General features: G+C 37.0%; 1 pseudogene; it reads left to right on the top strand.

The window, feature by feature from the left end:
* The first annotated feature begins 2457 nt into the window (after positions 1–2457).
* On the top strand, positions 2458–26730 carry LOC130956983 (ras-related protein Rab5-like; annotated as a pseudogene).
* Positions 26731–27197: the final 467 nt, after the last annotated feature.

Below are 27197 nucleotides of genomic sequence, written 5' to 3'. Positions count from 1 at the left end.
TTTGAATGAGATCATTTGAGCCCCCTGGGTGGACGTAGTGATGTGATTTCACTAGCTCCAGGCGAGGGTATGATGTATTGATATAGAGTTGCTGAGGCAGAGCAACTGGTAATGGTTTTGCTTATGATTCTGAGTCTGATTCGTGAAAGAATCAGCGGATTGGGAAACATGTGTAATATGAACTAGATTTAGTATCCCCTTACGTCAGATGCCTATTTATGGATTAGTGAGAATCTAGGCTGGATAATTGGTGAAAAGGAGTTTAGGATGCTTAGTGAGTTTTTATTGCAGTGCATTGTATTTATTTGGCACTTTTACCGTACTGGGAACCCATGGGCCCGGGGTTCTCATTCCGTATATATCTCTTGTTTTTCAGATACAGGTCCAGGTGCTCAGAAGTGAGCTGTGGTTCGTCTGAGAGACGGCGAAGATATTTACTTCCTCTACTTTGTGTTTTGATTAGAATCTCTCCACCTTTGTTTTGAAAAGATTATATTATGTATTGAACTCTTTTGGAACTTGCCTATAGAGGCTCTTATGTTTCCTTTGGGAGAGATTAGGATATATTGTTGTCAACTACTTTCGTACTGTACCCTAGCCGGCCTAAACTTCGCGGGTCGCGACTAGTGGCTATTTACTTACGTTATATATATCTATCTGTTATCTGTCTCTTAATCTCCTTTATGTCTTGTCCGTTTATCGCTCTCGGCTTCACAGTTTAACTTTTCATTGTCGAAACGTGAGTGATACGTCTTTGCGATTTTATTTCTACTCTTTTCAGGCTTCTCGATTAATACTCCTTTTCGAAAATTAACTATATTTATATATTAAAAATCCACCTGAGAGTCGTACCACCGTAATATCATTGACTTATGACTCGAGCATAAGGATTTGAATATTAGGGTGTTACATTATGGTATCAGAGCAGTTCGTCCTCGTGAGCCTGAGGGATGGAACTGCTTATGCTCCAATGCATACTCTGAGTCTGTGCCTGTGCTAGTTAGGGTATCTAACTGATACATCTAGCATGAAGTCCATGAGTGTACCTTTGGTACTTTGAAGCACTATTCTTCCGATATTGAGACTGATCAACTTGATATCGATTGTTTGGTGTGTAGAGGAACCAGATGGCGCCTCGTGGACCCAGTCGTGGACGTGAGAGAGATCGTACGAGTACTCAGGAACCAGAAATCAACCCGAATAACCCAGTAAGCCTTATGGCGGCTTTGGAGAATATGGCTGCTGCTATGCAGACCACTGCAGAGGCTCTTGGGCAACAGATAAACAATACTGGCAATGGTGGAAGAGGAGCTCAAGGCCCGATGACACTGGCAACTTTCTTAAAGGTTAATCCACCTAAGTTCAAGGGAACCACTAATCCGACTGAAGCTGACACTTGGTTTCAGGCCATGGAGCGAGCACTGCAAGCGCAGTTGGTGCCTGAAGAGCAGTGTGTTGAATTTGCTACCTATCTGCTCACGGGGGAAGCATCGCATTGGTGGCAAGGGGCTCGACGTCTCCTGCAGCAGGGGAATGATCCTATCACCTGGGGTGCCTTCCAAGTGGAATTTTATAAGAAGTACTTCCCGAATTCTGCTAGAACGGTCAAGGAACTTGAATTACTGCAACTGAAGCAGGGTACAATATCCGTATCTGAGTATACGGATAAATTTGAGGAGTTATTCAGGTATTCTCGTATGTGTCAAGGAACCCCGGGAGACTTCGAGGAATGGAAGTGTATTAAGTATGAGGGAGGACTTCGAAGTGAAATCCTGAGCTCCGTTGGACCGATGGAGATTAGGGTCTTCTCCGAACTTGTGAACAAGAGCCATATTGCTGAAGAATGTGTGAGGAAGGCTGTTGAGGCGAAGAATGACCATCGGGAGTTCCACCGCAAGGAGCACAATCAAGAGTACCCAACAAGGGGCCAAGAGTTTAAGAGAAGAGGATACCCACAACGTTTTCCCCAAAGGCGAAATGACCTTGCGACGAATAAGAATTCCCAAGGAAAGGGTAGGGAAAAACAAATAGTAGCTGCTTCGGATGTTTTGAGCTATCAGAGATGTGGAGGTCATCACCCAAATAGACCGTGTCGTTATGGTTCGGGTTTGTGTTACAATTGCGGAAAGCTAGGACATTTGGTCAGAGATTGCCCACACCGAAAGGATCGGGAGACTGCCAGGTCCGATTTTTGTACCTGAGGTAATAAGAAAACTGATAACTTAATTCTTTACCACTTTACATAATGCTGAAGGCTGGTATTCACTCATAATACATGGTCGAATGAAAGATTATGATCTGTTCTAGATAACCCTAAGTTATCTTAATAAAAGGTTTGGTGAGCATAAATGATTAGGTAGGCCTTTAACGGAAAGCAACCTCAGAATGGAATGACTGGTGGGTGATGTCAAAGCCATCATTCGGGAACTCCGTGTCGAGGTAGATTGGGACTTTGCCATGGTTGTAGAGGAGTTGGACATGTGTCCTAGAAATGTCCTAAGAAGGTCAACCGGAATACTACCAAGAGCCAACAACAAGGTCGTGTGTTCACTACAACAACGGGGGGATACCGTTAGATCCGACAGTTTGGGAATTGGTAACAACGTGCTAAAGGTACGATTAAGTTGGTATGTGGTTTTGGCTATCATAGATAGAAATCTAGTGAATGCCGGTCATGCTAAGTTGTGGTTGAGTACTTGAGGAAGTAAGTGATAAAGCTCGTACTAGACGAGAAGTCAGAATAAAGCAACGGAAACTTGTGGAAGCAGTAACACAGGATAGCTACGAATAAGAGTTGTAAAAGTTTAATATAGTATCTTATGTTTGAATACTAGAAGGGTTAAGAGGGTTACTGCAAGTAATGATCCCCAAATAGTTGGGAATGATTGCGGCTGCGAGCTTTGATGGTTCTAAAGCGGATAAGGAAATTATCATTAATGCACAATTAGATTTAGATGATGATTGAGTGCAAGTTGTTGTGTTCGAGAGATGAGTGCTATGATGTTTGGTCATGGTGACCTTGGATTTAGATTGAGGTTTATAACGATCGGTTTTGAAAGAAGAATGTGAAAACCATTAAATTGAAATATTGATGCGGTACTGAGATTGGTTTGAGGGAACCCGTGACGGGTGGTAAACTCCAATTTTTAGGGAGGTGCTGTTGAAAATTCTCCCAGGAATTTGAAGGGGTTTTGGTTATATTTTTGAAAATGATTTTTGATCTGAGTAACTTCAACAAAAGAGATGTGTCTTAAAAGCTTTTATAGATTAGTAAGGCAAAGCGAATTCATAAGAGTTTGTCAGTTTGTTAGTCCAAACTCATTGAATTCTAAAAACGAAGAAAGCTTTGATTGATTATAGTGATGTGGGATGATGGCTATGATTAACGATGATAGCAATATTATTGACGAGATTTAATAGGGTGTGGATTGATGAGACGGTAAAAGTAAGGAACGAGACTGTTGGTCGGCGTTGAACGAACGACCGAGACCCTCAGGAATAGAGAAATCAGAGCGCGGCAACGGAAGCGCGCAGAGTAAAAGGACCTTGGAACTGTTATGTGTCTGATATAAAGGCATACTATGCTCGCGTACTCGTAGTGATTGATGGAATTTTCGAGGGCGAAAATTTTTGTTAGGGGGGTAGAATGTAATACCCGGTCTAACCGAAATTTAATTAAATAATAAGTTAAGGAGGAGCGAATATGGTTGGAAGATTTGGCAATTAGAATTTGATGATTTAAATATGATATTTGGATTCAGTGAATTTTTCCGAGTCGGAAGACATAGTTTTCTGCGTAAAAGCGCGCAGTGAAATTTTGACCGGCAGTACCGGCTGAGACCTGTCAGGTATTGCAGCTGAGAAAAATTGATTATGAGTAAATAATATTAAGAAATGAGGAATTATGATTAGGGGAGGTAGAAATATTTGAAGTGCGATTTAAAGCGCTAATCTTAAAGGTTTTGGTCCAAAATTGGGCCAACGGACAACAATAAGTGAACTGGGCCTAAGTGGGCCCAAGACCCAACATATATAAACATTAGTTATGAGCATTTCAGCTCATTTTTACCCTAAAAGAGGAGTGTGGGGCGCTGAATTGAGAAGAGAGAAGAGAAGAGAGAAAACCTAACTCTCTTTGATCTTCAAACCACCATAACTTGAGCTACGGAGCTCCGATTGACGAGCCGTTTGCGGCCACGCGTCGCTCTTCTCATCCTCTACAATTCTATCTAAGTTTTGTGGTGAGTATTCCATTCATCTCTGCCCAGTTTTCGAATTTCCCCACTGTTACACGTTTTTGGGAAGTTAGTGTTGAAATCTTGTGATTTTGGGTGTTTAGGGATACTCCAACATGGATTCTAAGTGGATTCTATCCCTACTTCATATGGGCTGAGGTAAGAAGTGCTCAAACTCTTGTGATTTATCATCCTTATGAGCCCTAGGTTGATGTATGTATGTGATATTGGTTATGTTAGTGTATTTGGTGATTTTGATGCACAATTGGGAGGTTGGTATTGCTTGTGGAGCTTTGGTGAGGCTTGGAGCTAAGGTTGGTGGAGACTTCCAAAGAAGAGGCTCAATTGATTTGGCTACAAGAGGTACGGTTTAAGTTTCATTTAAGTACCGTGTGGTGTGATGAGAATTCCTAGGCTAGATGCCCCTATGATTAAGTTTGGATTGTGTAAATGGTTGATGCTAATATGCATAGTTGGTATGTAATGTGAATTGATGATTTGGTTGAGAATGTTGTGGCCTTGTATGCTTGGTGTATTGAAAATTTGATGTATTGGGTAATGAGTATTAATTTGTGGTTTATGCATTTAAATTGTGAAATTGGGCCGGAGGCCGTAAATTTTGGGCCGGAGGCCGGAAAAAGGTAAGGGAGGTAAGTTGATGTGTGCATTGTATGATGACACAAGTGATTGGATGAATTTCATATAATGAATATATGAATGATTGGGTTGGTTATTGAATAATGAGGTTTGAGGAGTTGAAGTGTGAAAATCGGTAATTTTGGGTGAAATTGTATAGATGAAGTATGTTTGATTTTGGTTGATATATATTATGTGGTCATATATGTGAGTATGATTATTGATGCCTTGATGGTATGATAATGCATGAGAGATATGTATGTTGTGACATATGCTTGTGGAATGATTAAGGTTGATTTGGGGTGAAACCACGTGATAGTGAGTATGATATTGGTTATGTATAATGATGGTTGATTGGAAATAGTATTGTTGGAAATTGGGATGAGGAAGGATGTGTGACATGTTGATATGTTTGTAATTTAGCCATTTGTTCGAAATGGGTAAAGATGGTTATATGGCGGTTTTGTGAATTGTGGTAAGGTGTTAATGTATGAGTTGAGGAGGCTTGATGTTGATTTTTGGTATATTTTGATTGGTTTCAAAAAGGGATGGAAATGGCATGTTATGATTGATTTTGAAAAGAGTTGAAAATGGTTTGTTTTGAAAATGGCACTTTGTGGTTTTATATGAAAATATGGTTTTTTGGGCATGCTTTGACGGGACATAACTTGGACTACGGATCTTTGTTTTGTGCCAAATCTGTTTAGAAATGAAATTGGATCCGGGATGTCCATGCCGTTCCAAGAACGGGTGAAAAACGATTTAAAATGAGGAAGTTATGTCCATTGGAAGATTAGGGGTTGAAGCTGTGAATTCTGCAGTCTTTAACTTAGAAAATTTTTAGCAGAATAACCCCTTGCGCGTGGGCGCACTTGGCGCGTACGCGCCGATCTTTCAGAAAACGCCATCCACGCGTGCGCGTGATGTGCGCGGGCGCGCCGATAGTGCTGCACCCAATGCCCAGCCATTTTCCAGAGAGTTGTGCCAGAACTGTGCCAGCTTTGTGCCTGGGGCACGAGAGTATCCACGCGTACGCGTGGTTGACGCGTGCGCGTCGATTTGGCAAATTTTTAATCCACGCGTTAGCGTGCATGACGCTTGTGCGTCGATGAGTTTTTAAGGACATCCACGCGTGCGCGTGGAGTACGCGTGCGCGTGGCATTGTCTTCATGCCAAAGTTGATATTTGAGTTTTAAAAGCCAAATCTCATACTTCTAAGCCTCCGATCTCACCACTTATATCTTAAATCTTTATGATATGCCTAGCTATTAGAAAAGGGCTAGTGAATGAGGTAACTTGCGAGTGAAGCAAGGGGAAAATGAATAATCAATGAGGATCATTGAGGATTATGTGAGATGTGGAGGATGGTGGTGGAAGTGCTTGTTATGCCATTGGCCGAAGGGCCGTAATTGTTTATGAATTGGCTGGTTCTGGAATGAACCGTGAGCCAGAATAGCTGTGTATGCTATGAATATTGGCTGGTTATGGATTTAACCGTGAGCCGGATGGCTGATATGGATGTTGATCCATGGATGAGAATTCATGCATGTTTATGCTGAATTATTGATAATTGTGATTTGCACTTCCACTATCTGAGATACGAGTTTCCCTGGGTAGTAGCAGTGGCTAGTCCACTTGCTCCGGGTATGAGACGAAAAATGATGTTTATGATAAATGAGTTAATTATGGAGTTTTAAATGAATGTAACTCAAATACCTGGGTAGTAGCAAGGGTTGTGGTTCGTCCCGCTTGCTCCGGGTCAATGCTTTTGAGATACCTGGGCAGTAGCAAGGGTTGTGGTTCGTCCCGCTTGCTCCGGGTCAATGCTTGTGTTTTCTCTCTGGTTGTAAGGGTGACAGGGCACCGATACCCTCTAATGGCGACAGGGCGCAGATACCCTCTAATGGCGACAGGGCGCAGATACCCTCTAATGGTGACAGGGCACATATTCCCTCTAATGATATTAATACGCAACAGAGAGACTGTGCCCGGGTTAGCTACCGGACACGTCGGGTTGGCTTGATAACCGACAGATGATATCATCAGCCATAGGGCAGGCATACATCATTTGCATATGTTTGAATTGTTTGGGTTTGCCTATTTGTTTTGGATTTCTATATATATGCTATGTTACCTGATTACATGCTACTTGTTCTACTTGTACCTTATTTGTGTATTACTTGTCTGTATTGCTTGTGTTTGTACAACTGAGAGATCCCTCATGATGGTGTTGGTGGATGTTGGGGGCTGTTCTTGATGAGATGAATTGATAATGCGATTGCATAATGATGATGATTTTTGAATGAGATCATTTGAGCCCCCTGGGTGGACGTAGTGATGTGATTTCACTAGCTCCAGGCGAGGGTATGATGTATTGATATAGAGTTGCTGAGGCAGAGCAACTGGTAATGGTTTTGCTTATGATTCTGAGTCTGATTCGTGAAAGAATCAGCGGATTGGGAAACATGTGTAATATGAACTAGATTTAGTATCCCCTTACGTCAGATGCCTATTTATGGATTAGTGAGAATCTAGGCTGGATAATTGGTGAAAAGGAGTTTAGGATGCTTAGTGAGTTTTTATTGCAGTGCATTGTATTTATTTGGCACTTTTACCGTACTGGGAACCCATGGGCCCGGGGTTCTCATTCCGTATATATCTCTTGTTTTTCAGATACAGGTCCAGGTGCTCAGAAGTGAGCTGTGGTTCGTCTGAGAGACGGCGAAGATATTTACTTCCTCTACTTTGTGTTTTGATTAGAATCTCTCCACCTTTGTTTTGAAAAGATTATATTATGTATTGAACTCTTTTGGAACTTGCCTATAGAGGCTCTTATGTTTCCTTTGGGAGAGATTAGGATATATTGTTGTCAACTACTTTCGTACTGTACCCTAGCCGGCCTAAACTTCGCGGGTCGCGACTAGTGGCTATTTACTTACGTTATATATATCTATCTGTTATCTGTCTCTTAATCTCCTTTATGTCTTGTCCGTTTATCGCTCTCGGCTTCACAGTTTAACTTTTCGTTGTCGAAACGTGAGTGATACGTCTTTGCGATTTTATTTCTACTCTTTTCAGGCTTCTCGATTAATACTCCTTTCGAAAATTAACTATATTTATATATTAAAAATCCACCTGAGAGTCGTACCACCGTAATATCATTGACTTATGGCTCGAGCATAAGGATTTGAATATTAGGGTGTTACAAGAACCGACAGATGATTAGTCGTGCTGTGACAGAGCGCGTTGAACATTTTCACTGAGAGGACGGGACTATAGCCATTGACAATGGTGATGCCCAACATACAGCTTGCCATGAAAAGGAGTAAGAAGGATTGGATGAAGACAGTAGGAAAGCAGAGAGACGGAAGGGAGATACGCTTATCTGAAATTCTCACCAATGAATTACATAAGTATCTCTATCTTTATTTTATGCTTTATTCATAAATCATCCATAACCATTTGAATCTGCCTGACTGAGATTTACAATATGACCATAGCTTGCTTCATACCAACAATCTCCGTGGGATCGACCCTTACTCGCGTAAGGTTTATTACTTGGACGACCCAGTGCACTTGCTGGTTAGTTGTGCGAAGTTGTGATAAAGAGTTGAGATTGCAATTGAGCGTACCATGTTGATGGCGCCATTGATGATCACAATTCCGCGCACCAATGGTCAACTTAGAGCTCTTTGTGGCATTAAGAGTAAGAGGAAGATGGTCAGTGGTAAGAATTGTCCTGCAAGGTTCATTATGGTTGGAAGCTTTAAGTTTAAACGCAAGGGTTGGTATAGAGCTCAACTGAATGGGTCTAGGAAGTTGTTTGGCCGCTTTAGTGAGAATTCAGATTGCCTGCCACCCGGTTGGAACACTAAGGATCAACAAGAAGACGGGTGCAAAAGCAAAGTTTGGGACCCCAGAATTTATTGTGGCAATCAACACTCTTGGGGCCTTGTCACTTGCTTTAACTTACTTAAAGGCTTTCTGCGCCTAGTTTGGGACCCCGGAGGCTACTGGAACTCCAAACATTGGTGGAGATTTCTGGATGAGTTCAAGCACATGCCGCCATAATAGGAAGCTCCTCAAATGTCCAACTTAAGGACTTTAACTAAAAGTGCTAGGTGGGAGACAACCCACCATGGTATGATCGTTCCTTTTTCAATTTTAATTTTATTCAGTTTTGTTTGTTTTTTTTGTTTTATTTTATTTTATTGAACCTGGAATCATGCATAGCATTAATATTAAGCATTACATTCTGCATACTGCATTACATAAAAAAAAGAGCACGCACGTGACGCGGCAGCGTTGCTGACGCGTCCGCGTCACCAGTGCATTGGAAAGAAAAGAAAAGTGAACAGAGAGTCACGCGAGAGCGTGGCTGGAGGCGTGCCTTTGGCACAACTTGATCCACGTGACCGCGTCGCTAACGCATCCACGTCATGTGGGAAAAATGCCTCCCACGCGTCCGCGTCACCCACGCGAACGCGTGTCCGATAAATCGACGTAAAAAGGATGTATGGCCGAAAGTTGAGCTGGAATTGGGCTGGACTCGTGCTAGAAGCACAAGCCCTACCACGCGAACGCATGCCCCACGCGTCCGCGTCGTTTTTCAAATAGGTCATCCACGCGATCGCATCACCCACGCAATCGCGTCACCCAAGGATTTGGCAATATGCATTTCAAACAGAGAGTTGCGCGACCGCGAGGCTGCCCTCGCGCTAATGGCACAAATCGATCCACGTGACCACGTGGATGACGCGTCCGCATCATTTCATAGAAGTGCTATCCGCGCGAACGCGTCACTCACGCGTCCGCATCACAAGCAGCGCACAACTTATCTAAATCAGCCAAATATCTCATCTTTTCTTCCCCAAATCTATATCTTTTCTTTCCCTTCTTATTTCTTTCTTTCTTACTTTCTTTTTCTTTCTTTTTCTCTTAATTGGTGTTGGAAATTTATTTGGATCATTATTTTTTATATTTTGCTGTGGATTAATTAGGAATTGTTTGACAATTATTAATTATTTTTAGGGTCACTTGCATGTTCAAAATTCAATACTTTCAATAACATATTTACCATGCATGCTAAGTGTTTGTGAAAAAGCCCGTATGGCATTGTGCATTATTTTACATTATTCTATTCTGCTACTCTAATGCCTGCTTTTCACAAAACCCATTTTATATTTTATTAATTAAATATAATTATCAATACAAACAGCTTATTAGTTTGAAGGAGATGATAATCTAACTTGGACATTTAGTGCTTGATCTATGCTACTCATGGCTTTGCCAGCATGCCAATAAACATCTTGCATCTAATTGCCATTACATGCACTTGCTATATTTTCATTGATGACCTTTTCACATGTAGTCATGACCATGTGTTGACAACATCCTTCTTTACCGTGCATTGATTATCACTTATACTATCCTCTTCCTTGCTCTAACCCTTAGTTTTAAAGTTACTTACTTTTTCCCTTTTTAGGATGGCCACCAAGAAGGGTGAAAAGAAAGCTACTCCCAAACCACCGGCAAGAAAAGGAACAAAAAGAGCACCAGCTAAGGAACCACAACCCCATCCATCTACACAGCTTTGCATGCACCGAGGACGGTGCAATCTTTAAGTGTGGGGAGGTCGATACTGATCTCCGCGGGTTAGTTAGTCCCTTCTCAACACCAATGTTAATTTGTTAATTGTTGCATTTGCATGTTTGTTTGATTTTATGCATTTAGTCACTACTTGGTTGAAGTAATATTTTCTTTTTCAAGAAATTTTTATAGTATTTCACTAATTTAAATTGAAAATTTTTTGTTAAATTTGTTTGAAGTTGTATTTGGAACATAGGTAAAAGCTATAACACAACCTGTGAAATTTTGAGCTTATTTATATGGTTACATTATTTAACCATAAATATTTTATTCTTGTGTGTTTTCTTCTCTATAATTGCAATCTTTACTTTGTTTCAGTCTATATGTCCATTATTTAGTGTATTTACATGCTTGCATATGATTGAGGCCATTACTTGTTTTTACTCACTTATCCCAAATAAGCCTACCCTTTTATGTCACCCTTGTTAGTCACTTTGAGCTTTTTAATCCCCTTCTGTTCTATAACCACATCACTAGCCTTAAGCAGAAAAACAAATTAAATATCTCAATTGAATCTTTAGTTAGCTTAAGATAGAGGTTGTGCATCAACTAATAAGTGTGGGGAAACTGTGGGAACATGGGTTAATAAGGGAATGTATTATGTTTTTAATTCTGAATATTGAGAAATTTGGGTATCTACTCATGTAAAACAGAAAATTAAAAAAATTTCATATGAATTGATATGTTATTTTAGTTTTTATGTCTCTATAAAAAAAGAAAAAAAAGAAAAAAAATATATAATATAAATAAATAAATAAGGGGACAAAATTACCCCAATGTTAAGTTAATAAAAGATCAATGCATATGTGACACAAATCAAAAGAGAAGTTGACACATGAGTATGTGATATAAAAGTGGGAATTATGGGTAGCTAGGCATGATTTTAAAAATTATATAGAATGTATGTATGTTAGGTGATAGCTCAGGTTACTCAAAGATTCAATTTATAGCTCACTTAGCCATACATATATCCTCACCCTTGCCTTGACCCCATTACAACCTTGAAAAGACCTCATGATGTGTGCATGGGTATATTAAATATTTGTTGATTGGTTAGATGAAGGACAAAGTTTAGAAAGCATGATTAGGGAAGAACAGAGTGATTGACCCTAGACACTTGAGAGATTAGAGTGATATACACTACCAGTGAGGGTTCAATGCTTGATTCTATGTTCCCTGCTTTCATGAGCTATCTTCTTACAAGTTTACTTGTCTTTCATTGTATAATTTGAATTAGTAGAATTGATTCATATTTTGAAGAACTTGCTTACTTTTAACCAAGTAGATAGAAACACTTTTGCATTCATATAGATAGGTTGTATTTCATACATTTTACCATTCCTCTTCATTCCTTTATAGCTTCTCTTGAGCTTAGCATGAGGACATGCTGATATTTAAGTGTGGGGAGATTGATAAACCATTATTTTATGGTTTATCTTGTGCTCAATTGAGTGGTTTTTATCAAGCCTGTGTACACTTATTCATACTATTTGCATGGTTTTACAATTCCTTCCTCATGATATGATATATGTGAAAACATGTTTTCTATGCTTTAGAAATATTAAATTTAATTATCCTTTATTACGATTCATTGCCTTGATATGTGTGTTAAGTGATTTCAGGGATTATAGGGCAGGAATGGCTTAGAGGATGGAAAGAAAGCATGCAAAAGTGGAAGGAATACAAGAAGTTGAAGAAACTGCTAAGCTGTCAGCCTGACCTCTTTGCACTCAAACGAACATAACTTGAGCTACAGAGGTTTAAATGACGCGGTTCTAGTTGCGTTGGAAAGCTAACGTCCGGGGCTTCGATTTGATATATAATCTGCCATAGTGTCCATACTGCTAGGCGATGCGAACGCGTGATCCACGCGGATGCATCACAGTGACAAAAATCAGCGTGGCAGATTTCTTCTCCAGCGATTTTTGGGCTGTTTTCGACCCAGTTTGCAGCCCAGAAAACACAGATTAGAAGCTATAAAATGGAGAAATCCATTCATTCATAATTCACAATTTTAGGTTTTAGATGTAGTTTTTAGAGAGAGAGGCTCTCTCCTCTCTCTTAGGATTTAGGATTAGGATTTTTAGAAATTAGGATTTATTTCATCTTCATATCAGGTTCAATATTCCTTTATTTTGACTTCTCTTCTACTTTGAGATACTTTAATGCTTTTATTTGTATTTGATTTATGTTGCTCAATTGGCTTATGAACTTTTCCATGTTAGATTTTACTGCTTTGAATGAATGTTATTTGAGGTATTCCGGATATTTATGATTCTTATTTAGCTTTTTATATTATTGGCTTTAATTGATTAACTGGAAGCTCTTGAGTTATCAACTATTCATGATTGATTGTTATGTCGGCTAATTAACTGGAATTCCACTAACTCTAGTCTTTCCTTAGGATGTGGCTAGAACTTGGGAAATCTAACAAATCGGTTCACTTGACTTTCCCTTGCTTACGCAAAGGTTAACTAAGTGGGATTAACTTCCATTCTAATAGGAGTAACTAGGATAGGACTTCCGAATTTTCATATCTTGCCAAGAGTTTATTTTATAGTTAATTATTTATTTTATTTGTCCTTTAATTTACTTGTTCCCCACTTTCAAAATCCCAATTTACAAAACCCATAACCAATAATAAGAACATACCTCCCTGCAATTCCTTGAGAAGATGACCCGAGATTTGACTACTCGGTTATCAATAATAAAAGGGGTTTGTTACTTGTGACAACCAAAACGTTTGTAAGAAAGGTTGATTGCTTGGTTTAGTAACTATACTTACAACGAGAGTTTACTATAACTTCTAAACCATCAATCTTCAGTTCTTCATTAACCCATATGATAAGTTGAATTGATTGTTGGTTGTTGAATTAAATTATTAATTTGGGTTGAATATGAATTTTGGCAATTGATGTTGTAGTGAGAATGTATTGATACATGATGATCTTGTTGGGTTAATTGAGAGGTTCATGTATAAGAGTGTTTGAAATTGAGGTATGATTGGTTAAGGTAGGATGTGGGGATGTGTTTCTGTGATATGGTTTGTTTTGGTGTTGATTATGAGCCTAGGAAGTTGGTTTTGAATGGTGAATGGTTGAAAATAGAGGTTAGAGTATTTTTGTGAAAATATGATTTTTGGCCAAACTTCGACGAGCCATAATTTGGCTTCCAGACTCCCAAATTATTTCAAACTTATTTCAAATAAAAATTGAGTCTATGAAGTTTATGCCGTTCGAAGAACGGAAGAAAAATATTTTGAAACGAAAATATTATGTGCGTCGGAAGTTTGGAGTGCAAAGTTGAAAATTCTGCAATATTCAGCATTTTTGCTATTCTGCATAATTTGCGTATGCGACCAGTGTAAGCGACGCGACCAACCTATTCGGGTTGGGTATCTCGCGTACGCGAGTAGAGTGCTTGCATACGCACGCATTGAAAATTGTATGCCCACGCGTACGCGTGACCCCTATTTTCAGCAAATGAATTTTGTGTTTTAAACATAATTTTAAATCTCTAAACCTCTGTTTTCACTCTTTTAACCCTAGATATTAGTAGTAAGCCTAACAATAGGATGAAGCTAGGGAAAAAGTGGTAGCTTAGAGATAAAGAAAGATTTTTAAAAGGTAATATATGGTGGGAGGAGAAGCTACTTGATATGATAAATATGATGAAAGTGGTGCATGAGGCAATTAAGAGAGGAATATGTAATTGAGAATGATGTATCAGAGAATTGATGAAGTTAATTAATTGGGAATAATAAAACATATGATAAATGATTAAGTGGCTAAGATTTATTGAGGAAGTGCGGTAATGTTGCGAGTACGCCGGAGATGCATATGTGAGCTAAAGGTTGAGTATATTTGAGCTTGGGGTACTATCTTCCTGATGAGCGGATAATTTATACGCTTTTTGGCATTGTTTTTAGGTAGTTTTTAGTGAGTTCAAGCTACTTTTAGGGATGTTTTCATTAGTTTTTATGTTAAATTCACATTTCTGGACTTTACTATGAGTTTGTGTATTTTTCTGTGATTTTAGGTAAATTCTGACTGAAATTGAGGGATTTGAGCAAAACTCTGAAAAAGGCTGACAAAAGGACTGCTGATGCTGTTGGAATCTGACCTCCCTGCACTCGAAATGGATTTTCTGGAGCTACAGAACTCCAATTGGCGCGCTCTCAACGGCCTTGAAAAGTAGACATCCAGGGCTTTCCAGCAATATATAATAGTCCATACTTTATTCGGAATTTGACGACGTAACTTGGCGTTGAACGCCAAGTACATGCTGCAGTCTGGAGTTAAATGCCAGAAAAACGTCATGATCCGGAGTTGAACGCCCAAAACACGTCATAACTCGGAGTTCAACTCCAAGAGAAGCCTCAGCTCGTGGATTGATCAAGCTCAGCCCAAGCATACACCAAGTGGGCCCCGGAAGTGGATTTATGCATCAATTACTTACTCATGTAAACCCTAGGAGCTAGTTTATTATAAATAGAACATTTAACTAATGTATTTGACATCTTGGGACGATTAGTTCTCAGATCATGGGGGCTGGCCATTCGGCCATACCTGAACCTTTTACTTATGTATTTTCAACGGTGGAGTTTCTGCACACCATAGATTAAGGGTGTGGAGCTCTACTGTACCTCAAGTATTAATGCAATTCTATTTTCTTCTATTCAATTCTCTCTTATTCTTATTCCAAGATATTCATTCGCACCCAAAAACATGATGAATGTGATGATTATGTGACGCTCATCATCATTCTCACCTATGAACGCGTGTGATTGACAACCACTTTCGTTCTACATGCAACAGAGCTTGAATGTGTATCTCTTAGATTCCCCAACAGAATCTTCGTGGTATAAGCTAGATAGATGGCGGCATTTATGAGGATCCGGAAAGTCTCACCTTGTCTGTGGTATTCCGAGTAGGATCCTGGGAATCTGAAAAGTCTAACCTTGTCTGTGGTATTCCGAGTAGGATTCCGGTAATGAATGACTGTGACGTGCTTCAGACTCGCAAGTGCTGGGCGTTAGTGACAGACGCAAAAGAATCAAGGGATTCTATTCCAGTAGGAGCGGGAACCAACCAGTGATTAGCTGTGCTGTGACAGAGCGCGTGAGCGTAGTTTTCACTGCGAGGATGGGATGTAGCCTTCGGCCAGTGTGATGCCTCCAGACGATTAGCCATGCGAGTGACAGCCGCAGAGGACCATTTTCCCGAGAGGATTGAAAGTAGCCATCGTCGAACGGTGAACCCCTATACACAGCTTGCCATGGAAAGGAGTAAGAAGGATTGAGTTGAAGCAGTAGGAAAGTAGGCATCCTTGAGCCATATAGTATCTCCATATGCTTATCTGAAATTCCCACCAATGAATCTGGATAAGTATTCTATCCCTTTTATTATTTCTTCTTTTTTATTAATTTTTGGAACCATAAACAAATTTAATCAACCTAATTGAGTTTTACAAGGTGACCATAGCTTGCTTGATACCAACAATCTCTGTGGGATCGACCCTTACTCACGTAAGGTTTATTACTTGGACGACCCAGTACACTTGCTGGTTAGTTGAACGGAGTTGTGAATTCAACCAGTGCCATAATAATGATTTCATACAAATACAAAGAACATGGATCACAATTTCGTCCACCACTTCCCTATGTCAGCCGAAAATTTTTTTCTGTGGATAATATTGAGCTTGGGGTGTTGTCTCCCCCATGTCAGCTTGAGGTGTCGTCTCTCCATGTCAACGTGGGATTCTTCCCATGGATATCATTGAGCTTGGGTTATTGTTTTTCCCATGTCAGCTTGGGACTTTTTCCATGAATGTTATTGAGCTTGGGGTGTTGTCTCCCCTATGTCAGCTTGGGGATTCTCCCCAGGTGAGTTTTGAGTTTGAGGACATGTTGAGATGGCTACGTAACCGACAGTTGATATCAACAGCAATAGGATAGGCATGCATCGTGTTGCATTTGTTTGCTTTTCTTGGGTGTGCTTAATTGTTTTGGCTTGTCTATCTGATAAACTCTGTCTAATTGGTAACTGTGATACTTGTTGTAACTGTTCTTTAAATGTGCTTGCTTTATATTTGCTTGTGTTTGTAATTATCCTTCTGTTTTGAGTACTTTGATTGTGGATTGAGGATAATTGTATTTTATTCTGAATTGGGTCAGAGGCCGAGTTGGTTTGAATTTGGGCCTGAGGTCGTAATTGGTTGGATCAGCGATAAGTGTTAGTTAACAATGATTTACTAGTAAGTGGTAAAATATATAGAATATTATGTTATGTGAAAGTGAATGCAAGGAGTAGAGTTTAATGAGATAGAAAGTAAACTGTAGAGTTAGAGTTATATTGTGACTTGGATACCTTAGAGAGTTATAACCAAATTTATGGTTTAGTTATTTCCTTTAAGATTATATCATATCTTAGTGTTGGGGTTCTAGGATCGCCTTAGCCTTTTTCGGGACCTTATTTATTATATATGTGGGCACTTTAACCATACTGAGAACCCCCGGTTCTCATCCTATACAATATTGTTATTTTTTAGATGTAGGTTGAGAAGCACTATTCTGTATTATGGAGACTCGGATGAAGCGAAGAACTCTTGGGGTTCAAGGACGTATTTTGTTTATATTTATATATGTATGTAGATTCTCCACCTTATATTTTTATGTTTGTCCCTCTTAGAGGTTGACTCGGAAAAACAGGTTGTCATTTTTTTCTGCTTTGAGTTATTTGTGATTCTCATTTATATATGTAAATATGTTTATATGCTCTGTCCGGTTCTAGATTCGCAAGCCGGGTTAGGAGCCTTGTTATCTGTATCTTGAAACTCTCTTATCCTACTTCATTACGTTGTCGCTTTGCGAGTGTTGTGTTTTTCATTTTAGCGCTTTTGTTTTGACATTTCTTCAAAGGCTACTAGTTATAAACTTTTTCAACTATATTATATATAAATAATTTTACCTTTAGAGGTCGTAATACCTCACCACCTCTGTTTTATGACTTAAGTATAAGACTCTGTGTGGTAGGGTGTTACGTTATTGGGTGCTATTATCCTATTTGTGTATATATCTGTTTATCTTTTTAGTTTGCATAATCTCACATTTCTCTTTATTCGCGAATTATCTTTAAGGAAGTTTTTTTTTCTAAAAATCGAGTTTCGTTAACCCGTTTGCAAGCTTGATATTATTAATAACAGTGTTAGTATAATTCAAGTTGGTAACACTCAATGTTTTGGTATGAGTATGCCATACTGAAAATTGGTTCGTTACACTAATAATTGTCAATAATTCTTCTAATAAGCCTAATTCATATCTTTCTTATATTAACACATGATTTAATGACGAGACCCTACTTTCCAGAAAATAGAATTCAAATCAAAGACTTTTTCTCAAGTTAGTGGCCGGGATTTTACATACAGCAACCATGAGTGGATTGAAATCCTCAGCCATATGGGTGATTAGAGTCTTGTATAGAGAGCACCCTGGATGGCTCCATGCGATGTGACCTTCGATCTATCACTGCGGAGTGCTGGACCTGCCTTCCCGAAAAACACTCGCATACAGATTCAAAATCTTCGTTTGGAGATTCCACCTATACATTTTTCACTCGGGAAAACAACTCTAGCATCTATTCTTTGCTTTATCTTGAATCAAAGAGAAAGGACCAGAGCTCGGCTCAAAACCCAAAAAATATATGTTTAAAATTTTGTTCTCGAAGGAGTTATGGCGTGTAGAACCTACTTCATTCCCTTTCGATTTGGATGGGACTCGTCGAAAATCTGCCAAAAGGAATAAGGTCACCTAAAAGTGGAATTGAATTAGTTCGGCTCAAAAACTGTTGGTGACTAGATTTTTTGCGAGATTGTTACAGTTTTTTTTTTATGTCACTCCCAACCTGTTCTTTTTTAAATATCTATTTCCATAAATGATTAAATAATTTCACACAAATAAAATATATACTTTGAATGATTAAATCATGACTAAATTAGATATTTTAGTAATTATCATATTTTTTATATTTTTATGAATTAATAATTTTAATATAAACATTATTTTTAGAAAAAATCATATATTAAATAATTAAATTTATTAATATTTAAATAAAAATAATTATGTGATATAATTTAAATATAATGACATTAATAAGAAAAGAATCAATTATCTATAATGGGATTCAATATATTATTCTATTAAGATAAAAATCAATCACATGATATAAATTAAAAATATAATAAATTAGAGAATTTATTTATAAAAAAAATTAATTACGGAAGTAACTAAGATATAACGGGGTATAAGTATTGGATATAAAGATTTTTATAGCTAAAATTGAAAAGGAAACTTAATAACATATAACACAATTTAGTGTGAATATTAGAATCCCTTGTTTGTATAAATCAATTTAAAGAAAGAATCAATTACAGTATATATTTGATGCTATCAATTTGCTTTTTTTTTTTAAAGAAAGAAGGAACTAAAGATGTAAATGATATACAATAAAAATCAACAATTTATTCTTAATATATAAAAGTAGGTACATAGGTTTATCCACATTACTTCTAAGTTATTTCTCTTCTTTTACTAACGTCATGTCAGCACTATTGCTTACTTGGCAAAATTTTAGAATCCACCACTCAAATCTTGCCAAATCAACTTTTATTTCAAATAAAAAAAAAATACAAAAAACAACTAAAAAATACAATAAAAATCAACAACTTAACTTTTTTCAAACCAATCCTTATTTCTAAAACAACAAAAATACAAATTAACATTTACAAAAAAAAGCTCTGAAAACCAAAGAGCTTATTACATTTCTCATACTTCTCGAAACCCTCTTCCTCTTGGCACCACTCCATACCAAGATCCTATTTCCTCCATCCTCTTCAGGTCCCATGAGCCATTATTTTTTCCTCAAAACAAATTGTCCATCATGATGTCCATCTCCGGCGGAACCGCGTTGCATAAATTGCAGAAACCAGGGCAAACTCCATTCCTCTTGTTGCGATTTTTCTGTCGGAGCTCGATTCTGGGTCTCAGACCAACGTCACCATTCGGCGTCGCCAAGTAGGAAATTCGTCTCAGGTATCTTTCTAAAGATTTTCAACTTTGCCGTTTACTCAAATCTTTCCAAATCAACTTTTATTTTCAAATAAAAATAAACACAAAAAATAATTAAAAAATACAACAAAAACCAACAACTCAACTTTTTCCAAACCAATCCTTATTTCTAAAACAACAAAAACACAAATTAACATTTACCCCCAAAAAAAGCTCTAAAAACCAAAGAGCTTATTACCTTTCTCATACTTCTCGAAACCCTCTTCCTCTTGGCACCTCTCCATACCAAGATCCTATTTCCTCCATCCTCTTCCGGTCTCATGAGCCATTGCTTTCTCCTCAAAATAAATTGTCCATCACAATGTCCATCTCTGGCGGAGCCGCATTGCATAAATTACAGAAACCAAGGCAAATTCCATTCCTCCTGTTGCGATTTTCCTGTCGGAGTTCGATTCTGGGTCTCAGATCAATGTCACCATTTGGCGTTGCCAACGTAGGAAATTCGTCCCAGGTATCTTCCTAAAGATTTTTAACTTTGCTGTTTACTCTTCTCATTCTGTTGTTCAATATCATTTTCAATAGCCATATTTATTTGTTATAAATAATAACATTTTAATTGTGAACTCATTGCAAGTAGCACAGGTTTATGTATTCCTCTTTTTTAAACAGTTCTGTCAAATAGTCACAATCAAAATTAGGTTTACCCATATTACTTCTAAGTTATTTCTCTTCTTCTACTAACGTCATGTTAGCACCATCACTTACTTGGCAAAATTTTAGAATCCACCACTCAAATCTTTCCAAATCTATCTATCTATCTATCTAACTATTTATAATATATAAAAGCTGATATTAACTTTCTCCACAATAAGTTTAAGCCATATTTTCTTTGCTAATGATGCCACATCAACAATTCTAATGACTTGGTAAAAGATGTCAACCAATTACTATTTAGTAAAATATTTTAAAAAAATTAAAACAAAAAACTCTTATCTATTATTATTCAATTGAAACATCAAGTACTAATTAAATGCAATAAATATACATTAAAAGTGTCATAATAATAATTATTATAAAAAATTTCAGTTACAAATATTCAAATTCTACAACTTATACATATTAGACTTTTACTACTCTTCATTTCTTAATCTCTCATATTAATTGTCAAAAATTTCTTAAATTTAATTTAACATTTTTATATGTTTTTCATTCTCATTCATTCATTTTATTAATTATTTACAAAAAAAAACGCAAAAAAGACAGTGTAGCAATTAATGCAAATCAAAAAATGAAAAAAAATGTAGTTTTATATAACTCTAATATAAATAATCTATGTCTTTTTAAAAAAAAATAAATTCAAAATCTATTTATAATATGTTCTCTAAAATATTTTTAATATAATATTTATTAAAATTTATTTATAATATAAGTAATCTACTTCTCCGCGCATTACGCGGGTCTCAATCTAGTAGATATATACATCTGAAGAGATAGAGTTTGGCAAAAAACTTGAGGACATATAGTATTTTGATAAAAAATATTAATCAATTCTTTCACACTAATCAATTTAAAAGAATAATTGATTGTTTGATATAATTTAAAAATTGGAATGAAATAAATTAAAGATTTTATTTATGAAAAGACTCAATAAAGGAGTATACTTTAAATATAGTTGGAATAAATTAATCATGATTTATGAGTATATATATTTGAATATGTAAAATTGAGTGAAAATTTTGATGATAAAATCTACTCTCTTGCAAGTATTTGAATCATTTTTCTTTATATATCTACTTAAAGGAAGAATCAATCTTAAAAATGAAAATCTCTTGGAGCAATCCAGTAGATTTTAAATTCTTTTTCCTTTTCATTATTTTACTAGAGAAGGTGAATGCAGCAATCAATGATATGGCATCCTATGCTGAAGCAAATGCATCATAGTCTCGAAAAAGTAGGTTAACAATCGAATTCTTTTCATATGTAAATTGTAAAGTACATTTTTTAAATTCTTGATAATTTGTTCTATTTGTTCACGAAGTTAGTAGAAAATTTAGGGGAGAAAGTCCTGGTGAGTGAAGCATCAATTTTTATCTTAATTTGTTATTTCTTGGTTCATTTATGGCAACACTAACTATGAATATTCTTGTCTATCCATCTCAAATTTGCTTTAATTCTTCCAAAAAAAGAATTTAGCCTTTACTCAAAATTTATGGCAAACAAAATTTAAAGCTTTATATGGCAACACTAACTGTTAATATTCACGGTTTGGAATATTATAGTTGTTTTCCACTTATATATTATGGAGTTTAGCCTTTACTCATGAAAGTATTTTATTAGTTTAGCTTTAACTGATGACCAATGTTAATTTTGAAAAGTAGGATACAATATTATTTTGATTTGGAAGAACCAGTATTTCTTATTTGATCTCTAATTTGTGGAGCATTGAAATGTACGTTTTAGATAATATTTCTTGATAGTTTAGAGAATGGGGAGTAACCTTTATTTTTTCTTCAATCCTTCTGATTTGGTGATTTTACTGGTATGTGATACATGCTGCAGTTGACTTGCCGCCATAGTTCTCTGTGCTATCTATAGCATTGAACTCAAATGTAGACCTTGTAAGTTTATTCACTTCATACTTCTTTGTTGGTAGGAATGATGATTGTTAATTGAATTCATTTCATGTTATTCTATTTTGATGTCTTGTCTTATGATGTCTCATATTGTATTGGTTAAAGTTAAAATGAAATAGCGCTCTGATTATCATATCTCTCTAAGATATCATCTTACTGTGTGATCGGTGGGCTCGAAAATATTTTTGCCTTTTTTATTTGTTCGTATGCACACTGTTTCAGGATGTCTCAAGAATTGAAATAGCTCCACAGAGTATGTTGCCGATCATATGTTTTAGAGATGGAAGTCCTCCATTGCCAGATGCCTTATCAATGGCGAATTCAGCAATGTTAGGTAGGCAACAAATTTGTTACACTTTTTTCTTAAAACCATAGTTCTAAAATGCAAATTCCATCTTAATTTCTCTCTACTCTGAACTTGTATCCTTATTTTTAATAATTTTTAGAAGAGTGCTAGGGAGCCAGCAAAAATGGTGATATATAGCCATCAATTATAGTCATCATAAGTATGTTTAATGGTGGGAGATTACATCCAATGGTGCAAGATTACTCATTTTACTTTTGATGGTTAAATGTGTTGGGAATAAGACACCATTTCCCCTTGAGAAAACACCTTTGACAGAGAAATAAAATAGACACAATCACAACACAAGAATTTAACGTGGAAACTCCAATTATCGGAGAAAAAAACCACAGCCGTTGTCAAATGACAACCAGAGAATATCACTATGTGAAAATTGTTACAACACATAGACTTATTTTTCTCTAACACCGGCACCTCAGTACACCCACACTCTCTCAAAGCAAATATCTAACTACACCTCACAACACTCTCTAATCAAAGAGTATAGAGGAAAAGAAAAATCAGATACAAACTTAAAGTGTTTCCGACTGGTGCAAAAACAAATGGAGAACTTAGCCTCATATTTATAGCCTAGGCCACCCACTCCATTTGCTATCCTAAGCAATGTGAGACTAATTCAACCAAATCCTAACAATCTCCACCTTGATTGAAATAGTCACACATCTTCAGCTTCCATTGTCAACACCGACAATTCTTTGCTGCCATTGTCTATACCGACAATCATAGTTCATACAACTATCATACTCCACCATGAAAGTATACTCACTTGGAATTAGACCACTCTAAGTATTTTGCCTTGGTACAGATCGAAACCTTGCTGAAAATTCATGGTGCAACTTCCAAATTAGCTTTTCCTGGAAGTTCTTCAGTCATCGATCTAACTCCGCCACACACCTTGCATCTCAACGCCAACCAATGCCCGTGTGCAATTGTGGACCCGATTGCCACAACTTATCCTTATCCATGGCAGTGTGGTAATACCATGAGGATACTTCTTGTCTTCTACGCCTTGTGCAAACCTGATTGTATCAACACATCCTTGACTTGTATTTGCCACAAGCCAAAATTGATTCTTCCATCAAATTTCTCTATTTCAAGTTTCACAGCACTTGAATATCCTGACATTGTTGCAACCGTATACTGGAATAGTATAACTCAACTGTAGACCGTGCACTAGGAAGGGTCCCCAGGAAAGAGAGGTGGGTCACAATGGACACACTTAAATACCAAGTCTTTCCTTAGCCAGAACCTTTCCAAACTGCACTCTCACAGTGTCACACTGCCTTCCAGTAACAACAACAGCAACCAAAGATCAACCTCAAGCCACAGGACAAAATTCTTTTCTGATGTGGAAGGTCAGACTAGGCTGCAACCACAGAGCATACTAAGAATAAATCCCACCGAACCGAAGCTCTGATACCACATGTTGGGAATAAGACACCATTCCCCCTTGAGGAAACACCTTTGATAGAGAAATAAAATAGACACAATCACAACACAAGAATTTAACGTGGAAACTCCAATTACCGGAGAAAAAAACCACGGCCGTTGTCAAATGACAACCAGAGAATATCACTATGTGAACATTGTTACAACACATAGATTTCTTTCTCTCTAACACCGGCACCCCAGTACACCCACACTCTCTCAAAGCAAATATCTAACTACACCTCACAACACTCTCTAATCAAAGAGTATAGAGGAAAAGAAAAATCAGATATAAGCTTAAAGTGTTTCCGATTGGTGCAAAAACAAATGGAGAACTTAGCCTCATATTTATAGCTTAGGCCACCCACTCCATTTGTTATCCTAAGCAATGTGGGACTAATTCAACCAAATCCTAACAAAATGCTGGCCAAATTTTAACAAAATTGCTGCCCCCTAGATTTTCTCTAATTTTTAATAATTCACATTTTTTTGTTCTTTTTTTTTTTTTCAGGATAAATGGTCTTGGTATAGGCTGTGTTTTCCAATGCAGAAAAAAATCCCTATGACATTGACAAACAATCGGGTATTTTTGTAGCTCCATTTTACTTTATAGCAATATCTTTGATCATAGTCATAGATGCTTATGATGATATCAAATTCCAAATGCCGAGGGATTTCACTCCTAAAAGCCTAAGTTGTTAAGGCACATCATTGGTTTTAAATCAAGTTTCCTGCATGCTCCTCAAAATTGACTTTGTTTGGCTTGAGGAATGGATAATTCGACTTTCATAAGGAAGTGGAGTAGGAATACTTAGCCTCTGAATTGCAGTCATATAGACACTTTAACTGTTAGGTGAAGGCATAAGATTAATTTTATATCTATAACACCATTTTATTAGTGGATAAGGGTTAGTTTGTAGGATTATTTGGTGGCGAAGAGAATTGATGATGGTGAGCTCATCAAGAAATTCCATGTAATGACTGAGATATTGTATCTTATGCATTTGTTCTCCAACTTACTAAGGAATTTACCATTCTACTTGTTTATTTTCTTGACTCAGCTTCTGCTCTTGTGATCGAAACCATGGAGGCTTTGACTGTAGCATTGAAATTGTAACTCATCAAGGTACTTGCTTACCAGTTCCCAAATGTATGTATTGATAGAATAATAGAATATATAGCCATAGGAAGATTATAAATAGGAGCAGATGAAGAATCTAAATTTGTCAATTAATTCAACTATCAGAGTAAGTAACTACTACTATTTGCACTTTTTATTTTAAGCAGATGGCAAAATTAGATATATATGCAAGTCCAGATATTTTGATAATATCATTAGACAAATTAACGACGGTAAAAACTACCTGGGAAAAAAAAGAGGTAAATAAGGTTTTTAGCCGTCGTTTTTTATCGTTTAGAGAGCTTAGTTCATAAATAATTATATTACGATTTTATATACTTTCATCAATATAATTAGAAAAAGAGGCAAGCCTGAATAACAGGCGATGAATAATGATTAATGATCTGGCAGGTACTTCTTGGGGACATGGGAGCAGGGAAGACAAGTTTGGTTCTTAGATTTGTGAAAGGCCAATTTTCTGAGTACCAGGTTACTCTTAGTTATTGCATTTTCTTATTATATTATATGGCTATTAGTGTTGGGAATGGATTAACCTTATTCTATGTGGAAGGGTGCAGGAATCAACAATTGGGGCAGCGTTCTTCACTCAGGTTTTGTCTTTGAATGAAGCCACGGTCAAATTTGATATATGGGACACAACAGGGTAGGAACGTTACTATAGTTTGGCCCCTATGTACTATCGTGGTGCTGATGCTGCCACTTGTTTCAATATTCGCTTATATCATTTCATTGTTTCTTACCCAAATGATCCTTAAATGAACCTCATATCTATATAATTTCTAAGTGTTTTTATATGTTAGAATAAAAATAAAACATTTTTGTAGAAAACTAGTCTTCACATTTAAAAGCTGAGGTTCATGGAAATTAGACGAAGCAAAAACATCCACATTGTTTTTAGGGGGGAAAAAAAAGTAAGGTCCATACATGAGGAGTAGTGCACGAAAAATAAAACAAACGTGATGATTGATTTGTAAGTGATGCATTGTGTAACCAGGAATCTTTTGCGCGAGCAAAGAAGTGGGTTCAACAAGTGCAACGACATGGTAAGTTTGTCTATATCTCATAAATGAGTAGCGAGTAACTAGGATTCTAACTCAATTCATCTGATAAACCATGTGATCAGCAAATCCGAGTTTGATAATGTTTTTGGTGGCTAACAAGGCTGATTTGGGAGCAGAGAGAAAGGTTGCGAATGAGGTATTTCTTTTTGATATATATGCTTACATTACAGTGCAAATTTAATGAAAGAATCAGGTTTTGGGTGGTGAAACGGTGATGTTTGTTTCATGTATATACAGGACGGTGAAGAATATGCGAAAGAAAACGGATTGTCTTTTCTTGAAACTTCAGCAAAAACTGCACAGAATGTGAACAAGCTCTTCTATGAAATAGGTAGGCGGTGTTAATCTCTAACTCTACCATCAAATAAACCTGAATGAGTGATCGAATGTGTGTGTTTCTTTCCTTTTCTTTTTGCAGCAAAGAGATTGGCAAAAGCAAACCCTTCACGCCAAACTGGAATCAAGCTGCATAGCATACCTTAAGAAACCAGAAGAAGCAGCTTGTTTTGCTGTGTTTAGTTAATGCTATTATCAATATAAGTTGAATCTGCATTTCATTTGTATTCCAGAAGCTTCTAACTTGGTATTTTCCTACTTTCAAGATGGATGAATAAAGAAACAAACCTGCAAAGTAACGCCCAAACCGCATGCAATAATTTATTCATCGCCTGATTATTCAGGGTTGCCTCTTTTTAAACCATATTAACCATATTTGCACTTATTAACCGTTAAAATAGTTTCTCCCGACTTTATTTTAGTTGTATCTTCAGTTGTTTGCACTGAAATTTGTAGATTCTATGCTCAAAGTCTAATTCAGGATATTCTTTTTCTTGGTAAAGTTTATGAGACTTTTCGTTGGTGCATTCCTAATTTTGATGATATTTAATTAGAAGATAATTTCATAATCTGTTATCTGGAATTTTGATGTCCTCCAAGTGATTGTAACTTTGCTAGTGAGAGTTTGGTTCCACAAAATGCATATTTTT

This window comes from Arachis stenosperma, chromosome 10 (genome assembly GCF_014773155.1).
Source record: "Arachis stenosperma cultivar V10309 chromosome 10, arast.V10309.gnm1.PFL2, whole genome shotgun sequence".
Lineage (NCBI taxonomy): Eukaryota > Viridiplantae > Streptophyta > Magnoliopsida > Fabales > Fabaceae > Arachis > Arachis stenosperma.
This window is presented reverse-complemented; position numbering and strand designations above follow the sequence as displayed.